At 41.0% G+C, this 24,086-nt stretch overlaps 1 protein-coding gene across 1 annotated transcript in view; it reads right to left on the bottom strand.

Annotated features, from left to right (window-relative positions):
• The window catches only part of rgs6 (regulator of G protein signaling 6), a 72,364-nt gene that overhangs the window by 39,914 nt on the left and 8,364 nt on the right, over nt 1–24,086 (bottom strand). The gene's annotated exons all lie outside the window — the stretch shown is intronic.

Below are 24,086 nucleotides of genomic sequence, written 5' to 3' on the forward strand. Positions count from 1 at the left end.
AAAAAGCGGAATGATTTCCTGTTACTGTCTTTCTTGCGTAACGCGGTTATTTAAAACAAAAGGCAATTAAAAACATAATTATATGAATAAACAGTAATATATTCATGTTGAAGATAATGGATCGTTTCATTTATTCATTCAGGTTCCTTTTTAATGATGTCATCTGTTTTGTGAAGCTGCTGCTGCTGCTGCTGCTGCTGCTTTGCCTGAAAAATTGCTGTCGATAATAAACTTTTAAATGCTCCAATTTCTCTTCTGAGTACGGTAACAGGATGTGTTGTTTTTGGGAGCCATGTAAAAAGATAAAAGGCAGTGAAGTGTTTAATCAATACCAGTTGGGTCCGCCAGTGTCCAACTTTAAAAAAAAAAAAAAACAACATCACAGAAAACAGCTGATCATTCTGTGTTGTAAAACTTAAAAAACAACAAAAATAACTGGGATAGAAAAGAAACCTCCGGAAAACGAGAGGTCACTTAATAAGGAAGTGAGCTGAGGCTCAAGATGCCACGCTGCTCCCCAACATAATCAAACTATGTCTTTTTTTATTGCTTTGAGAGAGAGGGGGGGACCCCTAGTGGCAGAAATTGAAAGTGTGCATTTAAAAATAAGCAATTAAGGCAACGTGTATCAGATTTATCATTTAAAATGTGTCTCCAAGGCATAACATTTTTACCACTTACTACACAACTACAGTGGGGCAATGTTGGCTCTGGTGGTTGAGTGAGTTGTCTTTCAACTGGTGCGTTGAAGGTTCAATTACCCGCTCTAGCTACTCTACATGCCCACGTGCCCTTGGGGAAGACGGTTTAGCCATGTTTCTGTTATGATATAGTTCAGTTTGGAAAGGTAAAGTGTTTGGACTGAGAACAGTAACTTTTACTTGGCAGGCGGAGCATGACGTTGTACCAGTGCGCCAATAATGACAATAATGACGACATTGAGCAGTACAAAAAAACATCAACCTAACGAATAACAACAGAGAACCCCCAAGATAAAGGTACCAAAAAATTGAATGTTTGGGACTGGCTCATCTTGGTACTATTCCTAACGGAAACACAAAAGAACACATACTGTAGGAACTCGGCGGCTCCTTACGGCAGAAGTGTGAATGGGTATAAAAGATTTGTGACAGAAAATGCACTGCAAATAGTTGTGCTGTATGAATGGGAGTGAATGGCAAAACTGTAGCGTCCAACTGCATTTACAACTGCAGTTCCTTCTGAAGGTTCCGAGCAGCAGGTTTGTCCTCAGTTTGAGGTTAAACTGCTTGAGGTCAGTGTCCGTTCCAAAGTAATCTGCAGTCAAACATTAATAAACTCTCACAGTAAATAAATATCACCACTGATGCTTGACAAGAGCCTTTTCTTTTAAGCTACAATATTTATATATCCACATAAAAGAAGTTTCAGAAGTCAAAACCACTTTTATAGCATGTAAGAACCAACATGTTTGAAGCCGATGGAGGAAGAACAGTGAGTGCTGAGAGTGTGACCATGCACTCGCACTTATTTCTCCTTTCACAGAGCAACTTGACGGCAGCTTAAGAGTAATTTCTGCAGCCTGAGACGCAGGGAAAGCATATGTGCACAGAAGTAAGAGGTCCAATTATCTGAACAGCTCTCTGCAGCTATTTCTGTACCACACAATGCAACACAAGTATGAGCATATCTCCAGCAGCTACCCTTTCAGGCAAATTATTGGATATTGTCAGCGATTATGGAAGGTCTTTCTGCGACGTTTCTACCTACAGGAGGGCGGATTTAGTCTCGACTCGCTGCGCAGTGCGGATCATTATGTTGTGTATTATTAGAAACGTTGAGCAATTCATGTGGAACTTATAAATTATTAGTTTGGAAACAATAAACAAAGAAAACTGACAAAAATACAGTGGAGACTGAGTCACATACATCTGCAGTACTGCAGTATATTCTGTACCTGAGTCTTCTGTTGTTGTGAGAAGAAAACAACGCTCTTAGTAAAAGTTAATTAACAAATGCAATCAAACCCACAACAACCTTGTCTCCTAAAAATGACATTTCTTACTCAACTCTGTTTCATAAAGAAAACAAAATGACATTTATTTATTCATATGCCCACTCAGCCATTTTTCTGCTTTTACCTATCTTATTGCGTCAACCAACATAGGCCACAGGCAGTCAACTAGGGCGCCACCTACTGGAAGGGTTGCCAGACAATCAGAAAGTAAAAATGACTTCACTGTTTGGTGAATGCCTTGCCCACTTCATCATCTCCTCCTTTGGGTGAAAAATTTGCCTCAAAATACTGGAACAATGTCATTATTGTGACAAGTCAAAAACAAGCACAATCTGCAGGTTTGCTGCGTGTGGGGAAAAGAGCTTAGTTTTCCTGAATCTTTACTGCAAGAGATTTGCTGGCGATCCAGCAGCACTTTAAGGCAGTCACCTCACCTCAAGTGTATAAAATAAAAATAAAAACAGCTTGAAATGTTGTTCTCTCCCAGACCTGCAGTTTCCTTGCGACTCCCTCTGGCATGTTTTTCCTGACTCGGACAAACAGTTTTTCTTCCTTCCTGACTGAGGCAGAGGAAGGTGTGAGTGTGTGTGAGAGACGGGGGGAAAGTGGCTCTGGAATCGGGGCTTTAAAAATGAGGCTGGTGGTGAGCAAATGGGGACTTATGGCTCCCAAATGGTATCGGTAACAATGAAACAGACCTTCTCATTAGGATGTCTATACAATCTCTCTCTATATCAGTTACCCGAGGGGCCGGACGAGACGGCTCAGTCCTGGTGGGCAAAGGGGAATTGACAGTCTTATTACAACAAAACATTCAAGCTGTGCTTAAAAGGAAATGATAGGTCTATTTGCCATCGGTGCCGCAAGGAAAAAGATCCTTGAAACCACACACACACACACACACACACACACACACGTAATTACACTTTATAGACAGCTATACGAGCGATGTCATGGGATTTATTAATAGGACGAGAACATGAAAAGCTATGGGAATTAACCCATGTAGCACAAATTATTCTTGGAATGAAATCACAGTGACTTGTTGTCTGTTACCTGGACCTCGTTAAGGCGGATCACGCAGGTGGAAAAAGACGCGTGGAATTTTCCCGATTCGAGATAAAGACGCATGATGATTTATCACTGGAGGCAAGATGAGTTAAAAACATAATGAGGTGACTGTTTCCATGGATAATAAGGCAGCGGAAGCTAAGACTGTGGTGTGTGGTGTGTCGTTATTTACCCTGCGGTGTTGCCATCTCCTTGAGAAATGTTAATTAGGAGGAAACGTGGTTGTGCTCTTCTTCAGCAGTATTTTCTTTGAAAAATATTAAAATGTAATCCACTATTAATATTGTGCACCTGCTTCCAGGATTGCATTGCATTAGTATAATTTTAACATAATAATGCATGAAGCTGATTACTGCTTCCTATCCTGTGTGTGTGTGTGTGTGAGTGAGTCCTGGGCTGCAGGATCCAGTAGTATTGTCTTCATTATTATGGATTACAATTGATATCAGCATGCATTTTCTCATCAATCAAAAAATGCTATTGCTTGTATAAATAACATTGTAGTACTATAAACATGTCATAACAGTTTCAGAATTGTCCTGACTAAACCCAAAACCCCATGCAACGGTTACACATCTGTTCCTCGTCTCTCTCCTCTGTCCCCCATTATTCCTTTCACCACAACCAGCCTTGGCAGATGGCTGCACATCTGAAGATGTCTTCCTTCTTTTCCTCTCCACTGACACCAATTGCTCTTTATGTAAACTGTTGGGTTTCTCTTCTCTCTATAATATTCTTAGGTTTCTGCTGCACTATGTAAAACGCTATACAAATACAATTGAATAAATTAATGGAGCTTTTTCTTGGTCTTCTATTCTGACAACAGTGTGCAAGACCCACAAATGTTCAGTTGGTGTATTTGCTGCCCTTTTTTTGTCTCGTCAGATTAAAAGGTCAAGGTGGTGGCATTTTCAGAGTTTCTTGAAACTGCACAGGATCTACTTAAAGGTCTCATGTGTAGCATTTAGAACATGAGTCTCAAAACTCAAATCACCTCAGGACCACTAGAGTGCTAGTGAAGTGAAAAGAAGTGCAACTTTTTGAGGAAATAAAACCAAGTGTTCAGTCCTAGTGGGCGGAAATCATGTCACAATATTACATAATTATATCACAATAAAGGTTTGCATTACCATATTCCATAGAATTTCAAAATAAAAGTGTCTCTTGGTGCAAAATTAAAAACATAGAAATAACTCACAATAAATTGATATTAAGTGGTCATTTGGTTCAATCACTTGAAGAAGAACTCAAACAGAAAGACAGAGAGTAGAAGAGTGGAGAGAGAAAGAGAGAAAGAGACTCTGGTTCACTCTCCATCCTCCTCAACCTCAGTGCAGCATTCGACACCATTGACCACAGCATCCTCCTCCACTGTCTCCAAACTATCGGCATAGCACTCTCCTGGTTCTCCTCCTACCTCTCCGACCGCCATCACTACGTTTCCATAAACAGCTTCAAATCAAATACCTTCCCTGTCTCCACTGGTGTTCCCCAAGGTTCGGTACTCGGCCCCCTCCTCTTCATCATCTACATGCTTCCCCTTGGTCATACCATCCGTCATCATGGACTTCATTTTCACTGTTATGCCGACGACACCCAGGTGTACATATCCACCAAATCCATCACCCCAATCATTCTCTCCACTGTCACACTCTGCCTCTCTGACATTAAAGGCGACATAGACCGGAAGCTCCAATTAACGCTGCGTTTGTGTGTGTGTATCTGCGTCATTACCTCGTTTATGAAACCCTAAAGTTTCAGAACAAACAGTTCAGCCACTGCTGAGAAAATAGTGTTGTATTGTTTTCCTGGGCTCTGCGAAGCGGATCGGCACTTCCTTAATTTGATGTCGTCATCAGAAATCCTCACCACTCCTCTCACCACCTCCTGGTGTGGCACTAGTCCGGGCACATCCGGTTGCGTACATTCAACCGCAGAAGAAGAACTACTCTCGTTGTAGCTGCTGAGATGCAGAACATCCACATTACCTCCAGACTCGACTACTGCAATAGCCTCCTTTACGGTCTTGCCCTCCTCTCACCTTCAAAAACTACAATACATCCAGAACTCTGCTGCCCGTCTGCTCACCCACACCTGCTCCAGTGACCACATCACCCCCATCCTCAAAAAACTCCAACGGCTCCCTGTTCCATACAGCATACAATACAAGGTTCTCCTCATCACTTACAAGTCCCTCCATAACCTGGCCCCCTCATATCTCACCGACCTCCTCCACCTATACTGTCCCACCTGCCGCCTCAGATCCGCAGACTCCAACCTCCTCACTCCCCTCAGGACAAAGCACCGAACCCTAGGAGACCGAGCCTTCGCTGCAGCCGCCCCCACTCTCTGGAACTCACTCCCACAACCCATCAGGAACTTTACTTCAGTCCTGTCCTGTGTTTTGTTTTGTGTTGTGTTTTGTAAAGCGTCTTTGAGTGTCCAGAAAAGTGTTATATAAGTATGATGTATTATCATTATTATTATTTGGATCAGTGGTAGGTTGTCTTTCAAAGGGATGGTTGGGGGCTCGATCCCTGACTCATAGTCTACACGCTGATGTGCTCATGGGGAAGTTTCTTAACCCCATGTTGCTGCTGGTGGCTGTGCGACTGTGTTGCACTCTACAATCTCACTTATTCTTACACACTGGACCTTTAATGTGAATTGATAAATATCACAACCTGCATCTTGTCAGCTAGTACCGACTCCAGCTCACCGAGAACCCAAAATAACTGGGGGGTGGATGGACAGACAGGGTTCTAAGTTTTTAAGAATTGAGAGATATTTCATATAAAATTTAATTCCTGGTGAAGGTCAGCTACAGATCAAGTGTAGAGAACCACAGATACTTTCAATCAATTCTCCTGAGGTGCTGGTGATCAGCAGCACACCTTCACTGCTGCGTTTCCATCAGCTCTCCTCGGTTTGCTGCTGCTTTAAAAAAAAAAAAAACCTTCTCTACCCAACACTCGCTGATTATTGCTCGTCCCTGATGGCTATTGATCAGCTTTCACTGAGCTTTGTCAGTCAGTCCAATCGTCTAAATCCCTGCACCCTCTCAACCACATGAAATATTAACACCGACTGACAGTCGGATCGATACTGCACTGTGAGCAAAGAGCTCAAAACTTTGAAAGGAGAGGATCTGGATTTTTGGCATCCGCCAAATCCAATCCTTCAAATCCTGGTAAGCCCTTCATGGTCTTAGGGTTGTGCTGATGGATGAGCGATGAGGAGAATTAATGTGTTTGCTCAACCAGACCACAGATGAGTGTTTCGTCGTGGAAAGATAACATTCTCAGCGAGCGTATCTGAGGATTGTTTGCAAAAAATACAGTTTGAAGACAAATGATTTCAAAGACGAGGAGGCCGTTTCTGGACTGGAAGCAGCGAATTAGCAGATTCACTACATGGCAACACAGCACTTTGCCTGGAGGCTCATATGAGGAAGAAGAAGACACAGAAAAGATTACACAGGAGGTGAATTAAGGAAATTGTAAACTCCTCGCTGTGTGTGTGTGTGTGTGTGTACATGATTTGTTGACTGACTCGGTAAGAGAGAGAAACATGAAGGCAGCAAAAGAGTGAAATGGAAAAAGAGAGTGATACAAAGAGAGACTGGGTTCATATAATTGAAAGAGTGTTGCGCCCTAATAGATCAGCCTGATGGGCTGGTAGAGCAGGAAACTTTTCCGCTGATGGATGGTTTGATGGCTACATCTTAATGGGCCCTATTGATAGAGGAGGCAGAGAGGCGGGGATCTATAAAATCTATACTTATCTGGATTGTGTAAACACCTCGTCCATCTTCTCTTTTTTGGAATTAGGGGGATGCCGTGAGGGGAAAATAGATCCTGCTTATCTGTCCTGACAGATTCATCTTCATCGTGGGCTTTAATTCATCACGCCCTGCAGTTGTTTTTGTTTTCGCTGAACTGCTCCTCCTTCACTTTTCTCAGTCTGGCGCCGTCATGTGACATTTCAGATGTGACAGCTTCTACTTGCTCAATGCTACTTGGCCGACTTTTCACTTTCTTTGCCTCATCCTTTGTCTACTTTAAAGCAACAGTCTGTAACTTTTGCTGGATGTCCTGTCACTCATACCAACCACAATGCAAACTTTGCATATTTACGCGAAGACATCCCCGTTTGCTGCATTCGCTTGGATTAAAATGTGTCAGTGGATGTCGGAAAATTGTTGAGATTCAACCGATATTGTGACATTGCGTGCTCAAATTGGAGGACAAACTGATTGATGCTTTGTCATGGAGTGGTTGGAAGAAGGTATGTGAGGAGGTTGTACTACATATTTACCTTCCAGTTTGTGAATGAAGCTTAGGAAGGAGGACAGAAGTTGCAGTTCCACTGGGAAAATGAGCCTAAATCTCACTTGACGTCAGTTAACACTTTTCTGAGGAATTCATGGTCGCAGTGACGAGTTTCAGTTTCTTCTTTGACAGAACATGATGTCAATTTTTAGAGGAAAATAGACGAGAAATGATGGCACATATGGGAGGACACCAATGTGATTGACAACTGGTATCGTCCAAGAATGAGGAGTGGTGGAAGTTTGTTTATCTAATTTGGGCAACTAGGGAAAAGGGCAACACAACATGTGTAGTGGTCTTAGTGGAGGAGATAAAGGGCTCATTCTGAGTTAATGGAAAACACAATGAAAAACTCTCTGAAGCTCTCACACAGCCCAGAAGAAACAAGTAGACATCACTTGACTTTATAAAAAAGGTCATAGCCCAGGAATACTGGGAAGCACAGCTCTGAGCCATCACAGTTTTATCATTCACTCTGTTCTCTGCACTTGATACTGGAGTCTGAGGTCATGCTGCAGACACCAGAGCTCTCAAAGTTAATATGCTCTTACTTTTTTATACCATTCTGGAAAGTTTTCTACATTTTACTTTTCATACACTGTGGTAAAACAATGAGACAGACAGATATTGTTTCTATTGTCTTCTCATATGTTTGAAGTTGATTACTATTAAATCCTAAACACACAGTTTGCAATTCCAACAATATCGTTGTGTGTTTTTACATGTCTTCCTTCTCACAGTCAGTTTAATCGAGCTAAGGCCAGTGTCGAGAACACATGTGGGGGACCAAATCGATTTATTGGCCGTGTACGTCTGACTCCGCCTCCATAGGTAGCACTGTATCTCTCTATAAGCTAGTGCGTATTGAATTCCTGTTGACCTTCATGTCACAGAAAAACAAACAGCGAGATGAATCACGCTGTGGTTCTGGACATTTCGTACTTGCTGTAAATGTTAATCATGATACAAATTAGATGGAGCATTTTCTATTGTGGTTGCCGTGTTGAAAGACGCTGCCACCGCCAAATTATTGTCTTCGTCCGACTAAGACTAGCTCATATTTAGTCGGACTAGAATGACATCAAGAAAACCAAATTATTGTCTTAGTCCGACTAAGACTAGCTCATATTTAGTCGGGCTAGCTCAAGACTAGCTCATATTTAGTCAGACTAGCATGACATTAAGAAAACCAAATTATTGTCTTAGTCCGACATAGGCTAGCTCATATTTAGTTGGACTAGCATGACATCAAGAAAACCACATTATTGTCTTAGTCCATCTAAGACTGGCTCATATTTAGTCGGACTAGCATGACATCTAGAAAACCAAATTATCTTAGTCTGACTAAAGTTGGACTTTTAACGTGCATGTAAACTCACTGACTCACTCTCCTGTTCTTTCCTCTTTGCAGGAGCCTACATTACCTTTATCCTCCTTTAATTCATCTTCCTCTTTATGCACTGTGGGGTGTCTCTATTTTCAAAACTGTTTCCCACTGTGGGGATTACACACGTGTTGCTCCCGGCTTGTTATTTTAAGAGGTTATTCTGCTCTGACACAGCAGGGAGCATCGAGAGAAGAAGCACACCTTTACCCATGGAGGCATCAAGAGATGGTTTCATTCACAGCTCTAAAAAAAACCCTCTTGCCCTTCAGTCACCAGGCCACAACTCACTCCCTGCACACACAGTATTGACTGCCTTTAGATTGTACAGTAGATGAAACTGTACAGTAGATGAGGATAAATAGGTTGTTGGTGTTTTTTAAACCCTAATAACTCCACATGGACTGAGCTGCTGAGTTTCCCTTGGCTCTGTTCTCAGTGGAGCCTGTTCTGTTTCTCCATCTACATAAATATCACTGTCTGTCAACACAGGAGGAAAAATGTGCAATAAGAGGGGGGGGAAAAGGAAGGACAGAGGACAGAGCAATAAAAGAAATGCTATAAAATATTTATATATTACAAGTACAGCTGTTTGGAGAAAGTCTGTAAAATGCTTACCATCAGCTAGGGCTACAACAAAAAACAACTACTGAATTAATCATCATGTATTTTAATAACTGAAAACTGGAAATTCTTTCATTTCAGCTTCTTAATTGTGAATATTTGCTGGTTTCTTTGCTCATATGACAGAAAACTGAATGTCACCATCATTTTGCGGTTTTATGGACATTTTACACATGATTGAGAAATAAATCAATCATGAAAATAATCTCTAGTTACAGCCTTGGCATTCTTAATGTGTGTTTGAGTTTTAAATTTCACACAATCGTATCTGTGTCTCAATATAAACACATTAACTCATACTATAAAAATATAATACGTTTTATCTTACTGTTGTGTATGTAACTGTAAAGAAACCATGTACATTTACTCAACAGGATTTAAGTTCCTGAATATTTGCAGTTTATGATATTGTACAAACATTGTTTGTCTACATTAGTTAGCTATTTCTTTACAAAGTTTAATTAATAAATTCATTCATTCATTCATCGTCATCCACTTTTATCCTAGGCCCTCGGTTGGACCAGGTCACAGACCTGGACTTTCTTCTTTAAGATTAACAAAATAGAAGTAAAATATAAATGATAGTGTTCAGCGTCCAAGTAGCATATATAGATAAAATTAGCCAAATTATTACCAGCTTTAAAACGCTAAATGACAACATTTATATTCAATATGATAGCAATCATATTAGCCTGTGTTTTTCTGATGCTCTGCTCTATAAACGAAGGACAATTAAGTTGCACTGCGTCGCATTATATTATAATTTGAACACAGTTTCATACAAGACAAGAGTGAATCAATAAAGACACAAACAAACGATTCTCAGAAATTCCATAATTCCCACATGCTCCCTTTTGTTTCCCGTCACAAAGTGAATGTGGCTTCTCACTCCAGTCTTACCTTTTTCATCACACAACTCCCCGGAGACTCCCGCTCGCCATGAACACAATCTGCCTTTGTGCTTTGTGCAAACACACGCAGCACATTCTCCAGCAGCACAATGTAGAATACAGTCTGTGAAAATTTGCCTTCTGATGCTTTGATAATTTATGAATGTAATTAAACTCTGCACATGGCCCCGCTGAGGCTCATGGAGTAACATCAGCAAATGAAGACCAGCGGTGCAGGAATGGCTTAGATCAATATTGTTCTGCGGCATGGATTGTTATTCACGTCGCCTTGAAGCTTAAATGCGTGAGCATCCCGCGATAAATCTAACCCTGGGTGCCGTGTCAATAAAAGCGACTGATTGAAATAAGAGAAGAAAGAGTGGAGGAGATAAAGAGCAAACTCATTTGGGTTAAAACAAAGGAGAAAGGCGTGCGGCGGAAGATTGATTGAGGCGTGCGGAATAAGAGACGGCGCACAATGAGAAGAGACGCTAATGGAAAAACGATGTGTGGTCTTACTTCCGAATCATCCATCAGTTAGGTGTGCGTTTTCCCCGTTTCTTTCCTTTGTGTGTGTGTGTGTGTGTGTGTGTGTGTGCATGTGTGTCCATGCGAGTACTCTAATGGACCTGAGGCTACACGAGGAGCGTGCCTGACAAAAGTTCACATTCATTAATCATAAACCTGCCACTTGGCGCCGCAACCCGTGCTACCCCGGGTTCCTGACGTCTCCGAGCTCCTTCGCACTCTCGACACAAGGCTAACCCCGATCCACGCAACATTAGCTCCAACACGGAGCCTGGAGATGTACACGGTCCGTGTCATGTTTGCAGCATATTCTAACTTTAAAAATAGCTTTTGGGTGAGACATAGGGGTTTGGTATCTTCACTGTCAGATTTGTTAGATGAATTGTTTCTTGCTATTTGGTGACTGATAAAACTTTCATATCTGTGCATCGAGTGTGCAGCTGCTAAGGTTGGTACTCCTCCAATCTCTGAACACATCAGCTGTTACCTGACAATCTGTGGGGTAACAGCCTGCTGTAGACAGTGACTATGAAGGTAAGACATGAGGAGTTGGGCTTGGAAGCCAATACACCCTGATTGTTTTAGTATACACAAAGAAGACACTTGTGGAACTTCTGTTGTTTTCGAGGTTATTTTCCCACCTCTGTTTGTTCTTTGTGAACATAAATGATGCAATGTTGTTCACACGCTACATCCTCCATTTGCTCCGTCAAGCAGAGACCCGACTCAAAATCAAATCAAAACCTATACCGCTGAACCCCGCATGGCTTTAATTTGAAAGGGCAGACACTATAGGAAGTGTGGTCACACTGTAGTTTGACACACGTCACTTCAGGGTTTACGGCGCCTCTGCGAAGTTGTATTTTGGGTTCTGCTGGGAGACATTTGCTTACTTTGTACAAACTTTTTAATATTATTTCTGTGGATTTGCAGGTTCCTAGGTTGCCTAAGTTGTGTGATGACTGATGGTGACATTATTCAGTTGAAAATGGGGCCATGCTCTGTCCCCACACTGTTGTAAAATCTGTTTAATGTTGGCTATTAATGAATTAATGGTTGATTTTAAGGTTTTGTAGTGTGGAACAGTTTTAAACATGTTACTTATAACATCCTTCCTCAGACCTGGAACTTAAACTTTTTTTGCTGCCTCAAAATAAAATCTTCAACATACCAACGAGTAGTCAACAAATGGCGTCAAATGGTGACCAATGGTCAACGAAGAAAATCATCCATCTTCTACCACTTTATTGCTGTTGCAGGTGGAGCTGTGCCAATCTCGGCTGACATACGGTGATAGGCGGGGTCCACCCTGGACACTTCGACAAAGAAAACCCTTCCAAAAAGTCACCGAGCCACACGAAATCTAAACACCACTACACTGAGAAACACAGAGAGTTGTGTGGAGCTGATGGACTTGTCAAAATGAAGCTGCCCAGCTCTTTTTCCTCTCCACGTGGTGCGTTCACGGCATCCCTCGCCTACAGATTCTGCATGCACACGTGTAAAAATCTGTTAGAGATTACTGTCACGGATTAACTACTCAAAACTCAGATAAAGAGAGTTCACTGAAGATAAAACACAAATCACAGCACGGCAAACAAATATTTAAGTAACACTTAAAACGATTATTTTACAAATGGCATGTTTCAGGTCCATGCGCCACCACACCGACACATGAAAGAAATGGCGTAGAATAAATCTGAAGCGGCTGCGGTAGTTTACCCTGGATAAATGAATCAAAACAGACTTTGTTTTCCTTGTGATATTCACAATGTGGGGATGATTTAGTGGTCAGATCCCACACGTTACACCTTTATTGTTTATTTGGAAACAATGCTGGTGTCGTCAGGACCATCCCATCTGAGCCGCAGAGCGATAATAGACTGTGAATGGGGTCCGCCGCGACACCTCATTATTTTCGGCACGGCTCCGCTCGGTTGGGCAGCTCTTCAGTGCCGTGTGCCACAATAATGGCAGCAGGTGTATTTATGCACAAAGGAGATGGGACGTCTATTCAAATATTAACATCTCTCTGAATAAATTCACTTTTACATTGTGAAAGTCTGCTTTCTCATTCTCGCCCTATTTGTGTGTCAATGTGGGGGCGAGTGTGTGTGTGTGTGTGTGCAGGCCTTTGATGTACAGTCCTTTGTGATTTCTGCCAAAATTTGACATGCACAACAAGGTTATCCTTCATCTCATTACAGCAACAACAAAAAAATGGCTTTGTCATTGTTCTAGACGAAGAAAAACAATATGTTAACCCCTTACATGTCGATGAGACTAGTTAGTGATTTCACTAACTCGTACGATTACACGTGCACATTGGTAACACACAGGAATTATGGAGCTGCAAAAACCAGCAGCAAAACTGCTCACTTCACACTCTCACAGTGACTGTTATTGATGCACCGCTGTCATTTATGATGAATCTCTGGCCGCAAAGCAAACTTTCATTGGAATAATAATACTAATAAAGATGAGGCCTCTGTATAAATACAGCGATATAAACTGAAACTGCAGTGACATTTTTCTTTGAGGGAAAAGAGGAAGAAAATGCTCTTTGATGGCACTTCAGTAGTTGATATCATGAGACGATGAATACATTTGCATACATTTGTATGACTTTCAAGTATTTGTAATAATTGTATAATTTAAAAAATGTCTTGACCTTGAACATTTACTATTAAAAGCACTTTTTATTCACAATTTTATTAGAATCTCTTCTCAGCAGCTGAGACCTGGACGTAGTAAATTCTTTTTTTGTATAAACAACTGCAGTAAACATACTGAGGCAGTTTTAACTGATTTTAAATTGAGTCAGTGCCAAGATATTATTAGTATTAACAATTAATTTGTTTGAATGTAGTACAGGGGTGTCAAACATATGGCCAGACAGGCTCATACTCAGTGAGAACATGGCTGCTAAAGGAACGACAGATTTAAGCCACTGAACCATTGGCTCAGCTGGTTAAAAAAACCTATCTTACGCAAATGTGTTTGCATTACTCTCTCAGCATTAGACAGCATTTTGAAAACTCCTCACTCTCCTGCACCAAAGGTCATAGAGAAAGTCGGGCCATTTTAAAATCACAGCACACAGGACAAGTTCATCCACGACTGCCTCCAACGGTGAGTTTAAATGAGTTATTTTACAGCTCTGGTGTTTCAAATTCTTGTCCTGTGACTCCATGGACTTAAAACACATATTGACTGCCACAATACTTCATAAAACCACACTTTAAACAACCTGGACTAATATGAAATCACCAATTTCCAGTTCCTTAAACACATCTCTCTTTGTTATTCACTCACTGGTCCAGTTACTCATTCCAAGTGAGAAAGTGCACATTGAGCCAGTGCAGCTGTAAGTGTTCGCTGAGGAGGATTAGTCTGGATTAGAACTGGGTGATACAGGAACTCAGCGGGGAGTCGGGATGTCATTATTTCTGCAAGCGGAGGGAATTCTCCCTCCGAGGGAAGGGACCGCTGCCACTTCTCACTGCAGCAGATACTGTCCAGACCCCTGTCCTCGGCTCATCCCGGCTACTTCTCGCGATCTACAGAGAATGACATCTGGCCGTCCTCGCCCTCGCGTCCTTTGTGATGTATCGCTGCAGAATACGCCAGTTTGCAAACTGACAGTGATGTCAGCCATGACAGATCTCAGAGCTTCTCTGAGGGCAAGTGAAACGCGACAGGGGACAACATGAAAAGTCATGCAGCACCGTCATCTAAAGCAGCGCCGATGATTTTGTTGAAGCATTAAAAAGTTGTCACCAGCACCAAAAAGTGGAAGAGAGGGAGAGCGAGTGGGCACAGACTAATAAAACCAGCGAGGAAAAACATGCAGAAGTGAGTGAACATGGAAATGTTCAGATTTGCAATTGAAACTCCCGCAATTAGCATATCAGCATCACCTTGATTTGATTAGCCTGCTGCTCTCTACCTGCTCTGTTGTGATGAGATCTCCTCTGATATCCGCAGGCAGCAACACCATGATTAGGTGCATGTGCTTATCACACACACACATATGCAGGTTTGTCCGGCTATCCTTGCAAGGACTCCACATTTATTTGGACGCGTTATCCCCAACCTTAACCACAACCATTTAATGCCTAACGTTAACCTTCTCTGAACTACACTTCAAATCTTAGCCCAGGCTTTGGTCTGCATTAGGACTATACTGGTCCTGTTTATGACACAAAAGGTCCTTAAGAGGTACAAGAACCTACACACACACACCCCGCTGCATGAAAACATGCCTCACACATTCCTGCAAAAGTGCAGTTAAGTGCACACAATGTTTCCTCTTCAGCCCAGGAAACACGTTTTCCATTATATAGCACGGCTCAGCTCTACTTGGTTTATTTTGCTTTTCCGTTAGGGACAGTACCTACTTTTAGTACCTGATCGGGCGATGTTCCACGCGAGCCGAGTTGAAAATATGACGTTGACAGACACAAGAATCAATAGTGAACAATGCCGAACTGTAGATCAGTTAAAAAGACTTAAAAATCCCTGAACCCTCAACCCATTCAGCCCAATATTATTTAGTTCAGTGCCTCAAATGTCTGGTTTTACCCACAAACTGAAATGATTCAGTATTAGTTATTTCTTTGTTATACAGAGCAAAGAAACCAGAAAATATTCACATTTAAGAAGCTGAAAAATCAGAAAGCTTGTTTTTATAATTGGAACCGTTTACTCAATTATCAAAATAGTCCCAGTCTGTCTATTTCTACAAATTTATTTTACGTCAGGTTTTAGCCAGACTAACATGATAACTAACATCTCTAATGTAGAGAATCTTAGAACTCAACGCTTTTGATTTATTTTTGAACGTTTCCACATCACTTCTCTCTAAAGTCTCCTGCACGGCTGACACTTTTTGACCAAGGTAAAAAAGGGGAAAAACACACACACACACACACACACACACACACACACAGACACAGCGCCCTTTGCAGCGTGCAATAAACAAAGCTACAGGGTTGAAAATGTGCTCAGCTGCTTCCTGCTTAAAATGAATGGAGATGGCGATGGTACGTGATCAAAGTAACAATCCTGATCCGCAGTATCTGCTTGGATACCGGTGCTCGTTGGAGTTCAGGGGGAAAAGCTGTGTGCGAGCTGTGATTCATGTTGTTGCCGGCCAATGAATTTCTTTGCCATGGGAAATTGCCTAATAAATATGCGGCCGGTTTGCGGTGACTAGGCATGACTAGAATTTTACGGTTTGTGACGGGGGCTCGGGGGCTTAAAGGCACGAGATAATTAATCACGTTGTGCAGCCGGCATGTCCTGTTAACAACAAACAACACGCTTATTAAATCGGTTCAAAACTGTGACAGTGAATTGTTTGGTTTTTTTTAAAGCTTCACGGCTCAAGAGACTGCTTTGATCTGACTTGAGGTTATTTCAGATGTATAGTGATTGTTTTGCAAAAATATTCCATGTAAATCAATTTATATGGGTTCTTTTTTTTCCCTGTGAAGTTTCAAAATCACAGTGGAGCAACACAGGAACAAGAGCAAAGACATGGTATATTGTGCATTAATGCACAAACATCCCTTCTTTCTTTCACCCTCCCCTCAAGGCTACATTGAAGAGCTCTGAGCATTTGGTCAGCGTGTTCATGAAAACAAAGCAGCTGGTGTAAACAAAGCATAACAACACAAATTCACAGTTAAACGTGTTTGTCTGCTCCAGCTTTAAGCAAATTAGCCAACAAATGCTGCTTCATAGATTTAAAACAAAAACAATTCAGGAGATAAAAACGCACAGAATGTGCTGTGTATTCTTGCCTTGTATCGATTAAATGCATTTATTTGAGTAAACAGAGAACATGTCCACCATCAATGGATACATGATTGACATAAGATCAATATTTCCTGTCATGCTGTCTTATGGGAACATGTAATAAATCACGCCGACATCTGAACCAGACCAGTTTAAGAGGAAACCAAGTGGAAAGATGTTACTCCGAGTTACTCAGGTGGGAGTCAACACAACACTGGCACTTTTTCCTCCATACTTCCTCTACTTCCCGCTCGCCTTATACGACCCAGAGTATGGACACGCCCACTGACGTAGTTACAATTCACAATGAAGAACCAACTATTTTTTGGTTCCAGCTGAGAAACAAATTCTCAGGTTACAAACCGATTTTTTTTTCCCGCTTTGAACGTGCCGACCGGACTCAGCATGAATTCATAGCTCAACACAGGAGACAGACTTCTCTCTGTTCACCTCCATCACCCGCCGACAGCATATGTCCAGTGTTTCATCAAGAGGAAGTAGAGAGTGATGCCTCTGAAGGAAGAGGATGATAATAATGAGGACATTTCTGTAGGGAAGTCGTTTGTTTAAGTCAATATGTGGATGCTGGGGAGTCGCTGAGGAAGGATTGACCAGAGAATGACCGGCTCACTACGCAGAGGAGTCGATGCGTGTGAGGGGCGGGACATCGAAAGAATACAGCAGCTTACAACTCGATCTATTTACACAGGAAGTCAGAGGTGGGAGTGATGTCACGATAAGGTCAGAAAAAAAGTCGGAAAAAAGTCAAATGAACAATGCTTACAATTATTACAATGCTCGCTGTGGTATTTTGCACACATTTAAATACTATTGTGTCCTAATGTCTGCGTGTCAACTGTCTCTGTGCTCTGTAAGTCACAGAACTGTTACCAACAGGTGCTACCATGAGGGTTGTTAAACTTTGAAGTGCAAAAATGACCAAACACTGGCAAGATACACCATCTTCAGTGAAGTAAAGTTGTGGTTCCGCTGTAGTGTTGTGTTGGAACTGTCCTGCACATAATCTCTTCTGCTCATCTCTAACTAAAGATACAGGATCAACCTTTCAAATCCAATATGAATATTGGAAAAAAAAACAACTGCTCTTGGTATTAGGTGTCATTTCAAGCAAAAAATATATATACATGATTAAAAGTGGTGACTTGAGGGTTTGTGCAGCTGCTGCATCCAACATTCACTCTCTCTGCCTGACAATGGCTCCTCCTCAGCCTCCCCGCTCTCTCTCTTTCCCCGGCACGTTCCGGCAGCTCGCAGGAATATGAGAACATGAAATCTGTATAAACAGCTCGTTACGTAAACACATCTGCAGTTCGACAGCTGCTACTGTCAGACCAGAGCGCTTGGAATATAATGAAAAGGGGGGAGCGATACGGAGCGCGCAGTGCTGTCCAAACACACGCAAACAGCAGCCACACACATGCTCTGCATCAGCGGTCTTTACTTATTCATGGTCCCTCACACACACATACACACATACTGTACTTGTACCCTCTATCTTTGTGAGCACAGTCACTGATATCTCTACTAAGTTAAACCATAACCAAAGCTAACCTGTATTCTAGTCACAACTCCCAAGGTCTAAAAGGGAAACGGTGTTCATACACAGACTCACACACCGTTTGGGTGAAAATGTGTGTCAACACTGTGCACTCACGCGTGAATTCTGTTTGAATGATACTGACGATGAACAACATGAGTGAGTGATGACTTCATCTCACACAAACGGAGACACAGTGCATTAAAACCACTGTGCAGAATATGAAAATGAAGCAAAAGAGAAAAAGACTATTAGTAGAATAGACATAAATTAATTGCTAATAACACAGGTAAGTGAGGATGAGTGAGGGTGAAACAGAGGGAGGAAGCAGAGACAGAAGAGAGACATCTTTTTCTTAGCAGATGAATGGTTCCCTGACGACGAGAGGCTTCACTTCTTATCCTGATTAGTTTTCAAGCACTGACCACTATCACTTCTCCTATTCTCTTATTTCCTTTCAATCTCCGACCACAGAGAAACTTTAAAAAGAAGAAGACGAAAAGTGACCCTGCGTGAGTGAAAGGTCGGCGTGTACATCGAGGAGCTCTCCTCATTCCTCGCAAAACTCCATTATTTTCAAGTGGCGCTTTAGGTTTGTGTCCCAGAGGCTTGTCAGAGGACCACGATTTACATTTCCCTTCCCCCTCACGCTCTAAGATGATTGATGACTTATCCAAAGAGACAAATGGGACCACAGTCCAGGGCAGCCAGGCATACGTATACATATGTGCGTAAATACATATTTCATAATAAAGCAGACTTTTGTGTAGAAGTGAATGAGTAGCTTGGCTGGCATACAATTTATAATGTCAATGTCAGTAATGCATACATGAAAATAAAGCTAATAAGACAGTGAGTAAAATATAAAACTTACTTGTAATAAACTCTCACTAAAGTCTTCAGTGACTTGTGTGATGTTTCTCAAACTGTATTAAAGCTACAATAAAAAAAAAATGGTGTTGTTTATTATTGACTGCATTGTACTGGCGACTGGTTGCATTACGTTCACAGCAAATTACAGTGACTGAGATACTGTATTTATAACAGCCACGTTTCTCAAACCGTGGCTCTCAGTGGTGCGTGAGCTTCACCACTGGCCGTCTATTTACACCATTGTATTTAAATGTTGGTGATAATGGTGTAACTCCAAGAGCTTTATATTTGTACTTAATTTTTAAGAAACCTTTCCCTGTAAAACACTGTATATTACTGCTTCACAGTACTTCACTTCTTAATACTATATTTTACCATTACTTCATGGGAATTTTGCACTGCATCCAGTATAACATGGTAAATCAATGTATAAATACAAAATACTGTGTTTAAGTCAGTAAAAATACAAAAAAAATAGACAATAAAACACAGAAATATGGAATTAAGTAGAATTTTTTATCACAATTAAATCTGTAAAATGATAATGACGTCACTTTGTTTACATTAAAGCCTGTGAAATTGTAAGAATAGTTAACAGTGTAGGGTTGGAGGTCAGGGCTTATCCTTGTATCTCTATTTCTCTACAACTATAAACAAATATTGTGCGTTCTTTGGGGTAACATCAACACAAAAGCATCAGTGTGCACAGCTGAGAAATGCACTGTAAATCTACAAGGTTAGCATATAAACTACATATAACATATGTGCTCTTTTACTGTGATTCATCTGAGGCAACCCTCACTGTGTGTATGAAACACAAGCTTTTGTCCTCTCCAGTTTTCTCCTCTCTCTTTCGCCTGCTTCGTGAACTCATTTATCAAAAGTGACAGTGGCTGTTGCTGTCACAGTTCCTGCTGCTCCTCTTGTCGTTTTCAGCACATACACTACATTTTATTTTATTTTACAAAGCCTAATTTTGGATAGTCTGTGCTGAGTTCCCCAGGTATGAATACAATTAAATTCCGTTTATAGTTTTTTTATATATAGTGGACACACAGGTATAAAAAAGTCCTGTCCCTTAGAAGCAGGGTGAAAACATACAGTGCATTAATTTCACTGTAATTGTTTAACACTATAAAATTCCCTCCCTCTCTCCTGGAGAAATAAAATGTTACGCTCAAAAGGTCAGTGTGTGTGTGTGTGTGAGTGTCAGACAATCAGTCGTAAAAACTGAAAATCAATGCACCAAGTCCATTGATAAAACAACGAAGCAGAATTACACACGCGTATTTCAGCAGAGACAGTCCACTTGTTACACTTCTGTGTGTGTGTGTGTGTGTGTGTGTGTGTGTAGATGTCACTGAGCCAAAACAACATACAGCAAATCTGTAACTACACATTCTTTGAGGCTTAAGTGTGTTTGTATAAAGTATTTCAGTAAAACTAAAAGACTTGAAATGAACACCTTTCTAGAGTATGACACACTTCATAGTTGTGTGTGAATGTATATGTGTGTGTGTGTATATATGTATGTATATATATGTATATATGTATATATATATATATATATATATATATATATATATATATATATACATATATATATATATATATATATACATACATATATATGTATATATATACATATATGTGGTGGAGTGGCTCAGTGGTTAAGACCGGTACCCTATGTGCGAAAAACATCATGGTCGCAATGGTCGCAAGTTCGATTCCACCCCTCGCTGACTGTACTCAATTCCATTGTAAGTCGCTTTGGATAAAAGCGTCTGCTAAATGACATGTAATAATAATGTAATAATAATATATACACACACACATATACATACACACACACACAACTATGCATACACACTTTAAATTTCCCTAAATGTCCAATTTGTTGTAACTAAGTTACAGCAGACATTCTGCTTCTTATTGCATAAGCTATAGCATGATGATATTGTATCGTGACTTAAATACCGTGATGATATCGTATCGTGACTAATATACTGTGATGATATTGTGACATAAATAGAGATAATATATCACAAATTAAATATCGGAATTATATTGTATTGTGGCATATCGTCGCACTTCCATAAGCTACACATAAATTTGTGTTCAAGTGTATAGATGCTTTAAAATGAACATGGTATGGATTTGTATATAACCTAAGAATTAGCCTTTGACTTTCCTATGTACATAAGGAAAGAGCCACCACAGTTCCCTGATACACTTGGGAAAAGGAGGAATCGTCCATTTGTTGCACTCTGCAGTCTCGCCACTAGATGTCACAATTTCTCACACAGTGGACCATTGAACATAAGCATAAAAAGACTTGTGAGAACTGACTCCTTTTGAGGATCAGTCACAGCAGGAAAACCAGACATCAGCAGAAGGAAAATGAATGGAAGGAATCCAAAATGTAACTTTCACTTCCTATAATCTGGATGATACAACGTTTTTTTCCCAAAAGGAAAACTTTCACACGTTAACACCTTAAATAAAAAAAATTATGTAGCTCACTTTAGCAGAATAAATCCCACCAGGAGTTTCTCCCCAAGGCTGCTCCATCTTTATCGTGTGCCGTCACCATGTTGCGCTTGCTGTCGGGCGGCCTCTAACAAACACACACTGCCTCGTGCAACAAGCAGTTCTGAAGAGTGTTATTAATCAATCGTGTCCACGTGGGTGGAGAGAAGTGCAGTCGTGAGCTCCGTGTGACGAGCGGACTCCTGTCCCCATTTGTTGACACAAGTAAACAAGTAGTTCAGCCAAATTCTCCTCATTACAAAGGGGATTTCATTCATTCATTCAATCATTGTCTACCACTTTATCCTCCACATGAGGGTCGTGGTGAGCTGCAGCCAATCCAAACTCACCCTCACATTCACACCTACGGTCAATTTAAAGTGTATAATTAACCTAATCTGCATGTTTCTGGACTGTGGGAGGAAACCAGAGAGTCATTTCAATTTCCTCTGTCTTCTGTCCCTGTTTTACATCATTTTTTATCAAAATGTGTGTTTTTACTGTGACGACAAATGAGCTGCCTGCTGACACAGAGACGGTGTTCGTGGCCTGGTGTCCTCCCCACATACTGAGAACAGCAACATCACCCACCGCCTCCCCGCTGCTGCGAGCATCACAGCACCACGCTAACCGTCTCTCTCTCCCAGAGTTCATCTATCGTAACAAAACACTGCGGGGGGGGAGAGGATGTCTTTATTCACGCACCCATGCGTTCATTCTCAGGTCATTTTTAGGGCAAATATTACCCTGCTGGACCTTCTTTTTATGAGATATGATCCCCAGCCCTCCGCGCTTCCCCACTATAAATGAGGTCAAAGGTGAGGAGTCGACCACAAAGGCAAAAAAAAACAAACCCAGGAATATTCACATTTTGTGGCATAGCTTTACAGCGCCACTTACAGGCCTGGCATACATACTACAGCATTCTGAGTCTTCTGGGGGGTGGGGTTCCGTGTGGACGGACATATTTAAGAAAATGAGTCAGCATTCAAACCAAGTTTCGCTCATGTACTGTACGCACATGAGCGTACAGTACGCTCAAACCTGACACCGGACGACCTAATAGAAGTTTTTTGGCGTCAGTTTCTAGCCCCTCCCACTTTCAAACATACATTTTCCAATAGGTCTGATGAGGCCACAAAAAATCGTGAGTTTTGGGGGATGATAAGGCTCTCGAAAACGCAGTTCATTTGGTGGAAAAAGAAGAAGAATAACTATAACAATATAACAGTATTTGTTTCTTCATCTGAAAGCAAAGCCAGACCTGACTGAGGGAGCTTTTGTGTGTATACACCAGCAGCACAAGGGCGGGCGGGGACACAGAGCCTTTCTCCTGTCAAACTACTGAATGAAAAGAATTAGAATTCTCTTGTGAATTCCTTTTGTGTTGTCATGCTTTACTAGCACAATGTTGCTGTTGCCTTCATCCGCCTTGACATGAAACAAATCACTTCCTGTGTGCAGCGTGGAAATGCCACCAGGCCACAACAGATCTAAACCCGTGTGGAGATGATAGACTTAATCGGTGCCGAGTGAACTGACATTAGTTCATATTTAAAAGTTACGCACTACAGCTTCAATGTACTTGGCATTTTACCCGTGACGAACAATTACAGTTTCCCCTCCGAGGGGTTTTATCCTTCTTTCCTAGAAATTAATGAGCCAGATGTTTTGTCAGGATGAGAGCAGAGGTGACTCAGGTAGCATCTTGAAAATCACCGCTGTGTTTTTTTTTTACCCTCATTAATTAGCCCACTTTGCTTGTCATTATGTTTCCTGTTTTAAAAACCCAGAATTGAATGAATTATCTTTTACCAACACTTTCACTGCTGCCACCATCTGTCCAGAAAACACAAAAAGCTCCTGCCATAAAATAATCCAGGAGTTCAACAGACACATATGACCCTGAAAGTTTAGAAGCACAAAGGATTTTTATTATCCATTTATACACTTTTATTTCATTCATTCATTTATTTTATGCTCCCTTTTAGTGTCCTTTAACCAATTTTTTAATTCTCTATTTTACTGCTCATTATTTTATCATGTTCTAGTTTTTCGTATCTTTCATCGCTCATATAGTAGCTAATTTATTGATTTATTTACTTACTTATTCACTCACATGTCTATTTCATTACCTTTTATCGGTAACAATTCATGTATTAATTCATTTTTACCTTCTTTTACCTCTTGTTTAGATCACCCATTAATATTTGAATCTATTTTAGTCTGTTTGAGAGTTCCATGATAGCATTTCCTCACTTCTTTTCTTAAACTTTTTCTCCACTGCTGTTTTTAACATGTAACCCATGCTTTCAAGTTCGATTGATTAATTAGACTGGCTGGATGATCTTGACAAGACAAGTGTCTTCCCCTGTAGTTGTTTTACCCATAAAAGGATAACAATAATTCTTAAAAACACAGTTCTCCTTGCTGGTATTATGTACACCCCTCATTATCAGTCGGTCCTCAAAGGGACAGAAAAATAATGTATGTGTACTTT

This window comes from Solea senegalensis, linkage group LG17, assembly GCF_019176455.1.
Source record: "Solea senegalensis isolate Sse05_10M linkage group LG17, IFAPA_SoseM_1, whole genome shotgun sequence".
NCBI classification, from domain to species: Eukaryota; Metazoa; Chordata; class Actinopteri; order Pleuronectiformes; family Soleidae; genus Solea; species Solea senegalensis.